Raw genomic sequence first — 12,149 nt, forward strand, 5'->3', positions numbered from 1 at the left:
ACCCTGTACTGATCCAAATATGACTTGTGTTTGGCTAAATTATGTTCTGGGCAGCCATCACGCTTTGTTTTGGGAGCATCATGGGATGGAATATTTGCCACTTCCTTTGGTGATTTGTTCCAATGGTTAATCACTCTCATTTGAAAAGCTGGAGCTTGATTTAGAATTTAAATTAGTCTAGCTTCAAGTTCTTACCCATGGTTCACATTGTACTTTACTTAGATTAAAAAACTCTTTATTATCCAGCACTCTTTCCCCCTTAAAGGTTCTCATATACTATAATCAAATCATCTCTTTTTTTCCTCCTGTTTTGATAAACTGAGCACGTTGAATTCTTTGAGCCTCTTGCTGTAATCTAGTTTCTCAAGTCATTTTTGTGGCTCTTTACTACCTACTGGCCCATTTTTGCAAAACTAATTTTTAAAATGTGGACACCAGAACAATGTGCAACATCTCATTCTCACCAATGCCCTATATAGACATAAAAATCACCTCTGTACACCTACTCCCTAATCTTCTCATTCTGCATCCAAGGATCAGATTATATTTTTTACCATAGCATCACATGTTCAATTATTTATTTACTAAAAGTCTGTGCAGCTGGCAGCCCACAGGCTGCATGTGGCCCCTGAAGGGTTAGCACATGGCCTGCAGGCTCCCACCCTGCCACCACCCCGCCACTGGTTTCTGTCCCAGCTGCCAGAAGGAGGCTGAGTGCCCAAGATGTGTGTGGCAAAAGCAGCTGTGGTATCTGCACTGCAGGTGGATGGTATGTGCAATTGGGAGGGGGAATGGGGATTGTGCGTGGCAACTGTACGAAGTGGGGGGTGGCCTGCACAGCTGCATGGCCAGAAGGCAGATGGTAGTGGGGTGCCTGCATTGTGCACGTAGCCTAGAAGCAGTAGTGTCCTCCCTCCCAGCTGTGCAGAAAGTACCCTCCATCTCCTGGCTATATGGTGAGAGTCAGGCTGCTTGCACTATATGAGCAGCCCTGTGTGAGTGGCTGAGGGGCAGCGTACAGCCTCAAGGTCTATGGCCCCCAGCTGCCTGGAAGTGTCACAGCCCTGATTAACTATGACACATCAGTTCTCTTTAGAGACTCTGCTTTTCAGGACAGGCTCCTGACCTCAATATTCAGAGATGGCCAGTATTCCTTGTTCTTATGCCTTTGACCTCACCTTTGGCTGAATTTTGTTTAAATGGGACCAGTTAACCATGCCTTCCTTCTCAGACTACAGTGTCACCATAATCATGTGCTTTTCTACCAACCTTTGTGTTCTCAACAATTTTTTTCAACCATATTTGCATCCAAAGCATGGACTGGTAAATAGTACTGGGAATAGTACCAGTCCCTATGGAAAAGCACTAGAAATACTCCCAGGAAATGAGAGCCTAGGAACAGAGGTAAAATATTGTTGGGTTATATTTAAAAAGTCACTGTTGTCTACAAAAGCATATGCATTTCTGAACAGGTTAGTCTCTAAGGTGCCTCCTTGCATGGCCTTCTGCCAGTTCACTCATCACAAAAGATGCCACAGCTTGACCCACCTAATCATCCCTGCCTGATTGATGGATCATGGAGCAAATTCTGTTTCAGATGCTCTTTTGCACTAGATATCTGCTCCATATAATAGAGAAGAAAGGGGAAGGGCATTCAGGGAGCTGAGTGAAGCTAGCTGACCCTCTTCTTGTTCAAGGGAGTTTTAAGTTGCCTCAGGGGAGTGATATGCCTCAGGGAAGCACTCCCCATCTAAAAAAAAGCTCATACATGATCTACTTTAGCCACATTCCTTGTTTACCCTCTGCACTGGGACCGGGAGAAGGACTGGCATAGCAACCTGTCACATGGGATCCCTGCCACCAACAAATCTCTCCAGACTGGGAAACCTCAGCAAGGAGATGCAGCAAGTTACTATCTTCCTTTTGCACCTCCAAAATACTCTGAAAGAGGTCTGGTAAGGTGTCAGTCCCAGATAGCTTATAATGGCTAACTAAGCATATATATAATCCTTATGGAGTATAAAGAAACAAATCCTTTATTATTTACACATATACCCGACCCAGTATAAACTACTCTGCTTCCACTGAACAAGCAACTCAAAAGCATTCTGAAAAATAAACATTAAAGGTTATGTTCAAAATAATGATACATGCAGACATTAAATTTGACACTGTGAATTCTGGGTCAGGTTCATATTTTCTATACACTCTAAAATCAGGTAAGTAAGGAGTCCCAACCTGTATGTCTTATCCACTTCAGATAAAATACTATTGTATTACAAAACCATCATCATGCCAAATACTACTCATTGCAACAAAGACTATGAATCAAATAGGAAGGGGTGTTTCTTGAAATTCACAAGCAATAATGACTCCAGTTCTCATTCAGAATTTTTTAGGATCACTGAGTTCTTTCCAGGGTGCCCTTAATAGACAATCTAACTTGTAAAATTGGATATGAAAAAAGGAAAACTTTATTGGAGGGAATAGGAACACAACATCAACTTGAAAAAATAAACCAATGGTATGGATGATATATAAAACATTTTCCCCAGAGTAAGTATGGCAGTAGATTAACTTGAGCTTCACCCACTATTGTGATCATCAAAAAACCAAATGTCCCTTTACTTTTTTCCCCTTTCCCATCTGCTAAGCTCCATACACTGTTTGGTATCAGCAGGTAGCATAGGCCAAGAGTTTCAAGCGGGACTCAGGCAGACTCCCAGTCACTTGGAAAATGCTGCCTGGCCCTGCTCTGAAGCTAACCCCTGTAACCAAGTTATTGTGATGTCATATATATCTTACAGAAAGATAGGAGGACCTCAACAGAGTTCAATCATCTCTGCTGCTTCCAGAAAGAGCTACTTCAAAGGGTCCTTCTCAACAGTTAAATGAACTAGTAGCACATAGGATCCCTGAGTAGATTCCTGAGCAGGTTCAGCTTTCAACCAGTTCTGAGCTTGCACACAGTGATGGCTCCTAAGTGTCACTGGTAGAACCCTTAAACCAGTGGTTCCCAATCTTCTTATACTGCAGACCAGCAAACTATCTCATTTACACATTTGAATGTATTTAGCATATTTACATTTAATTTACATCTTTAAAATTAATTTTTATGTGGGGGTGGGGTGTAGTGAGAATTGGATCAGGTTGGGGCACTGCAGCTGCAGGCACCAGGGGACTCTGCAGGGCAGGAGACTGAGTAGGCAGTGGCCTGGGGACCCAGCCGGGAGCAAGCAGCACAGCCATCTCCCAGTCTTCTGCCTGGGGCATTTCCTCAACAACATCCCCCACGGGTGGGGCTGGAGGGGTCCTGCCCAGCTCAGCACGGACCCCACTACCTGCTGCATGGGCAGCGTCTCACTAGGTGTGGCCATGATAGCAGGAGTGGGACGGGGCTTATGGAGCCGGATGCCTGACTCTCAGGGCTGCCCCGCTTTAACCTTGCACTTGACTGCTGGCAGCGGAAGCCATGACCCAGCAGCCAGCCTGCTGCAGCCCAGTACCAGGCCACAGCCTGGTAGTTGGGAACCTCTGCCTTAAACCAAAGCAGCTTTCTCTACTGCTTCACCAACATAAGGGAGCAAAGATGCCCTCATCTTGTAGAGTTTCAGGCCACACAAACTACATCTATACAGCTTCAAAATCATAAGACTCATAAGACGTCATTTTAAGTACCAAAATTGGTCAAGGTGGACCACATCACAGCTTGAACTGCCAAGGACAACGATGCTGGGCCTGGATACAGAGAGATGCCTTAATTCTGATCAGTAGGAATGGGGATACTAGCATAACTGTCAGCAACCCTGTGGCACTGTCTTTGTAGTAGGGGGACAAAAATAGCTGCAGCTACCATTAGCACCATAGCAATCATTACTGTCCGAAGTATAAGAGCTGGCTGAGACACGGAGATCTCCTGCTATGCATCTAGTGGCAAAATATCTTGCCTAACCTAATTAGCTTGTTGCATCTAAGGCAGGAGCATCAGTTCTATTTTCTGTGCACATTAAAGGGTTTTGATAGCCATATGTATCCAATGTATTCAGGAGTTTTCCTAGCAAATGAAATTAAGAAAAGAACAGTAGGCCTCCAGTGTCTCACACAAAATATTGCTGTTGTGATAACATATGAAGCTTTGAGAATGCCTCTCTCAGAAAAATGCCATTTCTTTAAACAGAACTAGTTTATGATTTAGTATTAGTGACTGGTTGAGCCTTTTACTGAAACATGACAGGCCAAGCCAACATTTTTGAGCGGGTCCTGCATCTACCCATCTTCATCTACACATCTGCCAGAAGCAATACACACAACAGTCATGTCCATGTATTACACAGCTGTATTTGGGAGCACTGTAGTCTGGGAGAAGAGAGAGCATGGTAAAGCCTAGGTAAACAATAGAAAATATCAACAGTGACCTGTAAAGAAAGCAATTTTACACAAGATGAAATACCCAGTGCAGAACAACAAACAGCACAGGGAGTGGTGCACTGAAGTCCTGACTTTAGGCCTCAGAAGGAACAATTTCTTTTGGGGGTTTTTTTCTCCTTTTTATAGGAAGCAGCATTTAGAAAAGAGAGTAGATAAAGAATTCCAGCTGCAATGAGAGAGGAGAAAAATCTCAAGCAGAACAGTGGTATCTGAGGGTGCTTTTAACCTATCAACAGGCAAAAAAGAAATCAATGGTCAGGTCAGTTATGGGCCACTTTCTTTCATCAGAGGTAAGTACATGCCACCTGCTGGGCAGGAAATGTAATGGCTCTAAATGTTCTGCACCTGGTGATATTGCAGCCAATGGTACACTCCAATTAGGGACCCAAGCCTGAGAATCGACTGCTCTCTTTTTAGTAAAACTTTTTTTTAAAATTAGAAGAATTCTTACAGGTTTTCTCTCTAACTTGTTTATCTGCCACTTGGCAGTCGACCATTATGACAGGGGGGCAAATGCAATTAATTTCCTCCTTTGTAAGCTGGATACTAAGTACAAAAAGTATTTTTTTCCTAGGCATCCAACACCACTTTTAACACAGACCAAAAAATCCGTTTTGGCACATCCAAATTTGCTGTGATATTTAATGTTAGACTAAGTTTGCATTTTGAGAAATGTATTCTGAAACAGGCAGGAATATTTTGGATAAAACCATATGCAAATCAGCTTGATATAGTTCTCGCTCACATGCCCTGATGTTTACAGGATTTCAAAGGGTGTCTCACCCCCCTTCCCTTTTGATAGCTTTATTTTGCAGTCTTCACAGTGCCTCATAGCTTGTGAATTATTGCATTTGCTTTATTTAAAATAATAAACTAGGTTTATCAGGTAAAAGCAGATGCTAAAGCTAGATTCAGTAATTATCACATAAAATGGATCCATACATATGTATGACTTTATCAGGTAATAACAGGTACTGAATATTTATCCCTCCAGCCACAATGGCTACATATTACAAATTTATGACTCTTCAGCATCTACTGTGCAGTTAGCTTCCAGCAGTCTCAAATGGACAAATCTCACCTATCTCTCCTGGGGCTATGATGAGTATTTTTTTTATTACCTTCACTTTGTATAACTGCAACTAATCACACCATTGTGGTGCCCTCAAATACACACACACACATGCATAAATAAATACCCACCAACTTCAGCTTTTGCTTCCAGGGAACTGTTTGTGTCAGGAGGTTAACAAACACGCAAATTAAAAATACTGAGAAGAGAAGCAACACTTTCAACTCAAACAGAAAAGCTTTTGAGGTCACCTTGAGGTTTTGCACTTTAAACATCTCATAAATTTCTCATGATGATGGTCTGAATTGAAATTCCCAGAGTACATTATCAAATATCAAGTTTTTTAACACTGGATCTCCATAGGATTCCTTGCATTTTACAGAGTATAAAAATTACTGTGTCCCTTCTTACATAAGACCCATGGTTTCACATTAGGTTCCAGAAGGCTAAAATCTTAGTATTCGGATTGCCTCCAAATCAGAAGCAGAAAATAAAGGTCCCCTAACTAAGGTCTGGCACAATTACTGCACCACAGAACTTTAATTAGAGCTGATCACAGTGCTATTAAGATTAGCCAACATTTGCATCTTCCCATAATAAGATTCCATTCTTAGCTTTTCGTGACTTTTGCCAAATTTAACCATTTGAGTGGAGGGAAAGGGCAGGAGGTATCTAGTCTCGGGGAAATAAGTAGAAGATGCTGTGGCCATTATTGCTGTCCATCAATTTGTTAATCCAACAGGCACATATGTGTAATGGAACTAAAGGTGCTGATCATTCATATGGTACACGTAGGCAACAGTATGATGATCTTTGATGGAAGGGGGGGGTTTCACTTTGCTTTTTAGAAGCCAAAACTTGTTCTTGAGAAGAATCCAGGTTATGTAGTTAATGAGACTGTTGCCTTTACCTCATTCATTGCGACAGTTGGAAGGTAGGTAGTGAAAGAGGCAGGAATTGTAGGAAGAGAAACACTGGCCCATTGCTGAGGTAGCTGAATGCTTCCTTGAAGAAATGGATTCCATACCTGCCTCTGCCAAAGAGTTTCTATCTAAGGCTAAGCAAGTCTTTAAACTGGACTCTTCCTGCATGGTAAGTAATAGGGGTGTGCAAAGCGGGCCCTATTTGATTCAGATTCGGCCCATATCAGAGACAGTGATTTGATTAGTTGATTTGGATTACTGTCTCTGATTTGATTCAGCTGAATCTGAAGCTGAAGATTCAATGCTGATTCAGAGAATTGACAATTTGGACATAGACACACCTTTAAATATTTTTTCTACATACTTCAAGGTACCAGCATGGCTTGTGAATGCTGCAATGCTGGGGTGCATGAAGCATCCCACGGGAGCATAGCGGAGGGCCCTGCAAGTGCTCGGCAGCAAACCTGGAAGTGGACCAGAAGTACTTCCATTCCACTGCTAGGTCCACCGGGGAGTGAACTGGGGAGCTCCCCGCACCCTCCCCAGCTCGGCGATCAGCTGCGGGGGGACCCCAGGTGCCCCTCTCCTACACCCAGGAGGCACCAGTCACTTCTGGTCCATTTCTGGGTCTGTTGCTGAGTGCACTGGGGAGCCCCCCATGCTCCTGTGGGATAATCCATGTGCCCCAGGATTGCAGCATTCATGAGCTGCCTGGTACCTTGAGGTATGTAGAAAAAACATTTAAAGCTTTGTCTATGTCCAAATCACCAAATCTTTCCAAATCTCTCTGAATCAATTCAGAAGGTTCAGATTCGATTCAGAGAGATTAAAGGGTCCTCTGGTTTGATTTGGATTCGGAGATTTGGCCACCGAATCAGACCGAATCGAATCAGGGACCGAAGCTTTGCGTAGTCCTAGTAAGTTACTTTGCGCTCCTCCTCTCTGGATGCCTGATTTTCAGATGTGCTAAACATTTATAGCTATACCTGAAGATGGGCAAATTAAACTGACAGGCAAAAACTGACTTGCTTGGCCAACTTCCAGAAAGAAGGGAAAATAATTTATACTTTCAGAATTTCCTACAAAAATCAACATGTTCATTCTCTGACACTGTTCCTGAATTGTATGTGCTATATTCCCCATTACAGAGAAAGGAAAACAGAGTCACAGAATAAGAAATGAAGATTTATTCAAGAGAAAAGTGTGTAGTTCTCAAAAGATTAAGGAGTTAAGCCTATAGAATGATAAAGCAGGTTTATTCAGAGAGCACTACCCTGCCTACAGTTCTGCTGTTCCCTCCTGCAATCCCTGGCAAATGTAATACCTTTAAGCATTACGTATAAGTTATCCACTAGGGGTATGCAAAGTGGGCATCATTCAATTCAGATTTGAATTTGGCCCGATTCAGGGGACAGTGATTCGATTCACTGATTCAGATCACTGTCCCAATTCGATTTGGCCAAATCTGAATCTGAAGATTTGATTCTGATGTGGAGAATCAGCAATTCAGCCATAGACACAGCTTTATATCTTTTTACTACATACCTCAAAGTACCAGGCATAGTTTGTGAACACTGAGATAGTGGGGTGGATGGAGCATCCCACAGCAGCACAGGGCGGGGCCCCCTGAATGCACAGTGCCGCACCCAGAAGTGGATCAGAAGCAATGTTTCCTCTAAGGAGTAGCAGTCCGTGAGTGCACTGCTTCAGTCCATGAGTGCACCACTTCAGTCCCGCCTCCCCTTTTTGGCACAAGTGCGGTCCGCCAGTAAGTATCCCAAAGTAAGTGGCCAGGTGGGAGCAGGCAGGGTTCGGCCATCAGACAGAGATAAACTCCTCACTCCTCATGCAGGGCAGGCAGCGGCTCCTCCCTGAGGTGAGGCAGGGGCAGGGACGATGACAGGGACAAGGATGGGGAAGGGGATGGGGATGGGGCTGGCGCAGGCTCCACTGGCTCCGGAGAACTGCTCTATGGGCTCCACCAGCTCTGGAGAACTGCTCCACTCTCCCATATTACCTCAGGGAACAAGGAGGCAGATGGCATTAGGGCTGAGGAGTGGAGCAGTTCCCCAGAGCCAGCAGAGCTTTCACCAGCCCTGAGTCCCCATCCCTGCCTTGCTTCACCTCAGGGAGCAGCCGCTGCCTGCCCTGCATGAGGCTCTACCAGCTCCAGGAAACTGCTCCGCCAGCTCCGGGGAACTACACCACTCCCCAGCCCTGACACCATGTGCCTTCTCAACTCCCCGAGGCAATGTGGGGGAGCAGAACAGTTCCCTGGAGCTGGCAGAGCCTGAGGAGCAGTTCCCTGGAGTTGGTGGAGCTGGTGCTAGCCCCCAACCCCAGGCTTTTCCCCATCCCCATCTGTTTCCATCTCTGTCCCCGCTCCTGCCCCCGCCCCCACCTCCGCCTTGGGGAGGTACTGCTGCCTGCCCTACATGAGGAGTGAGGAGCTTACCTTTGCTTAGTGTCCCATGCCAACCTTGTGCCTCTACCACACTCTGAACCCAGAGTGCCTGGTGCCTCTATCACACTCTGAACCCAGCTCCTCTCCTGGCAGGTGTGTGGCCTTAAAAAGTTTGTGTGCAGCAGGATTTTTACTTGTACACAGCCACACACATGCACAGCTTAGAGGGAACACTGATCGGAAGTACTTCCGCTCCACTTCTGGGTCTGGCACCATGAGCACAGGGGACCCCCAATGCGCCCCTCCCAGCTAAGCAATCAGCTGAGGGGAAACCCTGGGGCCCCCCCAGACCCACAAAGCACCAGCTGTAGAGCCAGAAGGTGGGATGGGGCTCCCCACACACTCTGCAGCAGACCCAGAAGTGGACCAGAAGTACTTCTGGTCCACTTCCAGGTCCACTGCCAAATGCGCATGGGACCCTCCCTACCCCTTGCTCCTGTAGGGCACTCCATCAGCCCCACCATCTCAGCATTCATGAGCCGTGCCTGGTACCTTGAGGTACATAAAGCTGTGTCTATGGCTGAATCATCAAATCTCTCTGAATCGAATCACAAGGTTCCAATTTGATTTGGAGATATTAATGGGTGTCCTGATTGGATTCAGATTTGGAGATTCAGCTGCTGAATCAAGCCGAGTTTCCTCTGAATTGAATCAGTGGCCGAAGTTTCGCACAGCCCAGCATTTCCCCCCTTTACGTGTAATATATTCCCATATAATACTACCATTGGCAGTTTAATTCAACACTAAGAGGTCTCTACTAGTCTTTGTTGGCTTTTTTGGGCTAAGTGATCTTATTTTCTCATCATTCTCAGTCCTTATTGATTCAGTTCTTGTTTGGTTTCTTGGTTCAGATGGCTCTACTTTTGTATCATTTTCAATCTCCTCTGTTGTTTCTTGTCGTTTGATGTTAGCTCTGTTTTTGTTGGTGAATCTCATGATGCTGTTTTTCTCTTCTCCCCTTTACAAGCTTCACTTGTCATCTGTTCTTCTTAACAGCTGTACTTCTAGTGTGACTACTTCATAGCATCCAGGAGCTACTTGCTGGGAAGCTAGTGTTTTTTGTTTCCATGTTTGTCCATCTGAAATAAACATATCTTTGTTGTGCAGTTGTGGTAAGTCCCTGGAACCCCTGTCATAATACCATTTTTGTTTGAGTTTGTTGCATTTTTAAAATGTTTTCACATCTTGTTTTTCATTCTGATGAGCATCATCCACAAGATTTGGCAGGTTGGTTTTGAGTTTCCTGTTAAACAGCATTTCTGCTGGGGAAAATCCATGTTTCATATGTATTGTCCTATAATTTAAGAAATATACATAAACATTGGTGTGTAACTTTAGTTTTTTTCAACAATTTCTTCCCTATTTGTGCTCCATGTTCCACCAGATCATTGGATTGTGGGTATTTAGGACTTGAAATGTTGTGACAAAATCCATATTTGTTTGCAAACTCTTTACATTCAAGACCGTTGAATTGAGGTCCATTGTCTGTTACCACAATTTGTGGAATTCCAAGTCTAGCAAAAATCTATTTGATGTAAGTTATGACATGGTTTGGTGTTGTGTTTTCAAGCAATGCAAATTCAGGATGATGAGAATAAGAATCCTGCACCAATACATATTTTTTTCCTGCATGTATGTAGAAGTCAATGCATAAATAAGTCAATGCCCACTTGATACCATGGAGCTACAGGCTTCTCCATGACTGTCATGGGCTCTTTTCTTTGTGCAAATCTGTACAGTCCTTTACAGGATCTTCTATGTCATTATTTATATTGGGCCAGTTTAGAGTACCCCTTTTGCATTTTTCAATGCCTAGATTCCCCTCATGTATTCTGTTTAACATATCTTACCTTGGAACTGCAGGAACAACAAGTCATGAACCTTTGAACAAAATGCCATCCAGTACTGACAGCTCTTCCTTAAACTGAGAGTAGGCACTAGGCATATGTTTTCCAGGCCAACCAGCACAAATAGCTGTTATCACTTTTTGCAATGTGGTGTCCTGAGCGGTAGATTCTGCGTTTAGTGCCCACTTTTAATTTGTGATAGGAATCATTCTTATAATTAGATTAACATATATTATGTGAAGTCTTGAATTCTGTCATTTTTTGTGGTGTCATATGCTCTGGACAATGTGTTTACAATACGTAGAGGTTTTCGTGTACTGTATGCCTAGATCATACATTTGTAGTTGAAAGAAAAGTCTCTGTAATCTGGATGGCATGTGTAATAACCCTTTCTTTGCTATAGTTACCAAAGACTTATGATCCCATAGATGAATATATTACATTTCTTAAAGCCATATACCAAAGATAAACTTCCTCTCTTAATTTGTGCACATAGGCACCTTGAATTTTAGAGTGCCTTAGATGCACATGTTTTTGAAGCAAAGCTTCTTCAGTGCCTTCTTTAGAAGCATCTGTTGACAATTTAACGGGTGTTTTAGGGTCATAGTATTTTAGTACTGGAGCTTTTATTTTTTCCTTCAAGTTTTTTAATTCAGCTTCATGTTTATGTTTCTATATCCACTGAGCATTGTTTTGTAGGGGTTGTCTAAGGTGTTTGGTCTGCTCTGCTATGTTAGGTAGATATTTCCTTATAAAATTGATGATTCCCAGTAATCTTTGCACTTCATCCCCATCTGTATGGGGTGGCATATTTGTAATGACTTTAACCCTTGCAAGATTGATTTGCATCCCTTCCTCAGAGAACTTTTCTCCCAGATCTGTTATTTCTTTGACCCTGAATTTGCATTTTTGTTTGTTCAGTTTCAGACTTGCTCTGTGAGCTCTTTCTAGTGACTTTCTTAGCCACACATCCTGTTCTTCCATAGTATTTCCTCAAACTAATACATCATCAATATAACCATAGTTCAATGAAGACCTTCAAAAATTTGTTGCACCTTTTCAGTGAAATTCTTCAGATGCAGAATACAGTCCAAAAGGAAGCCTGCAAAAAAAAATACCTGCCAAAGGGCATATTGAAGGTACATAATCTAGTGCTATTTCTTTCTAGGGGAACTTGCCAAAACTCAGAAGAGGCACCCAAAGTGGATAAATATTTAGCTTTTGCCATATTATCAAAAAGCTCTCCCATGGTAGAAATGAGAAAGTGCTCCCTTTTGATGTACCTGTTCATTTGCTTAGGATCCAGACACAATTTCAAGGATCCATCTTTTTTTTTTTCTATTACGACCAGTGAATAGTTTCATAGTTTCATAGTTTCTAGGGTCGGAAGGGACCTGAGCAGATCATCTAGTCCG

The sequence above is a fragment of the Crocodylus porosus genome, unplaced genomic scaffold (genome assembly GCF_001723895.1).
Source record: "Crocodylus porosus isolate Cpor-Errol unplaced genomic scaffold, CroPor_comp1, whole genome shotgun sequence".
NCBI classification, from domain to species: domain Eukaryota; kingdom Metazoa; phylum Chordata; order Crocodylia; family Crocodylidae; genus Crocodylus; species Crocodylus porosus.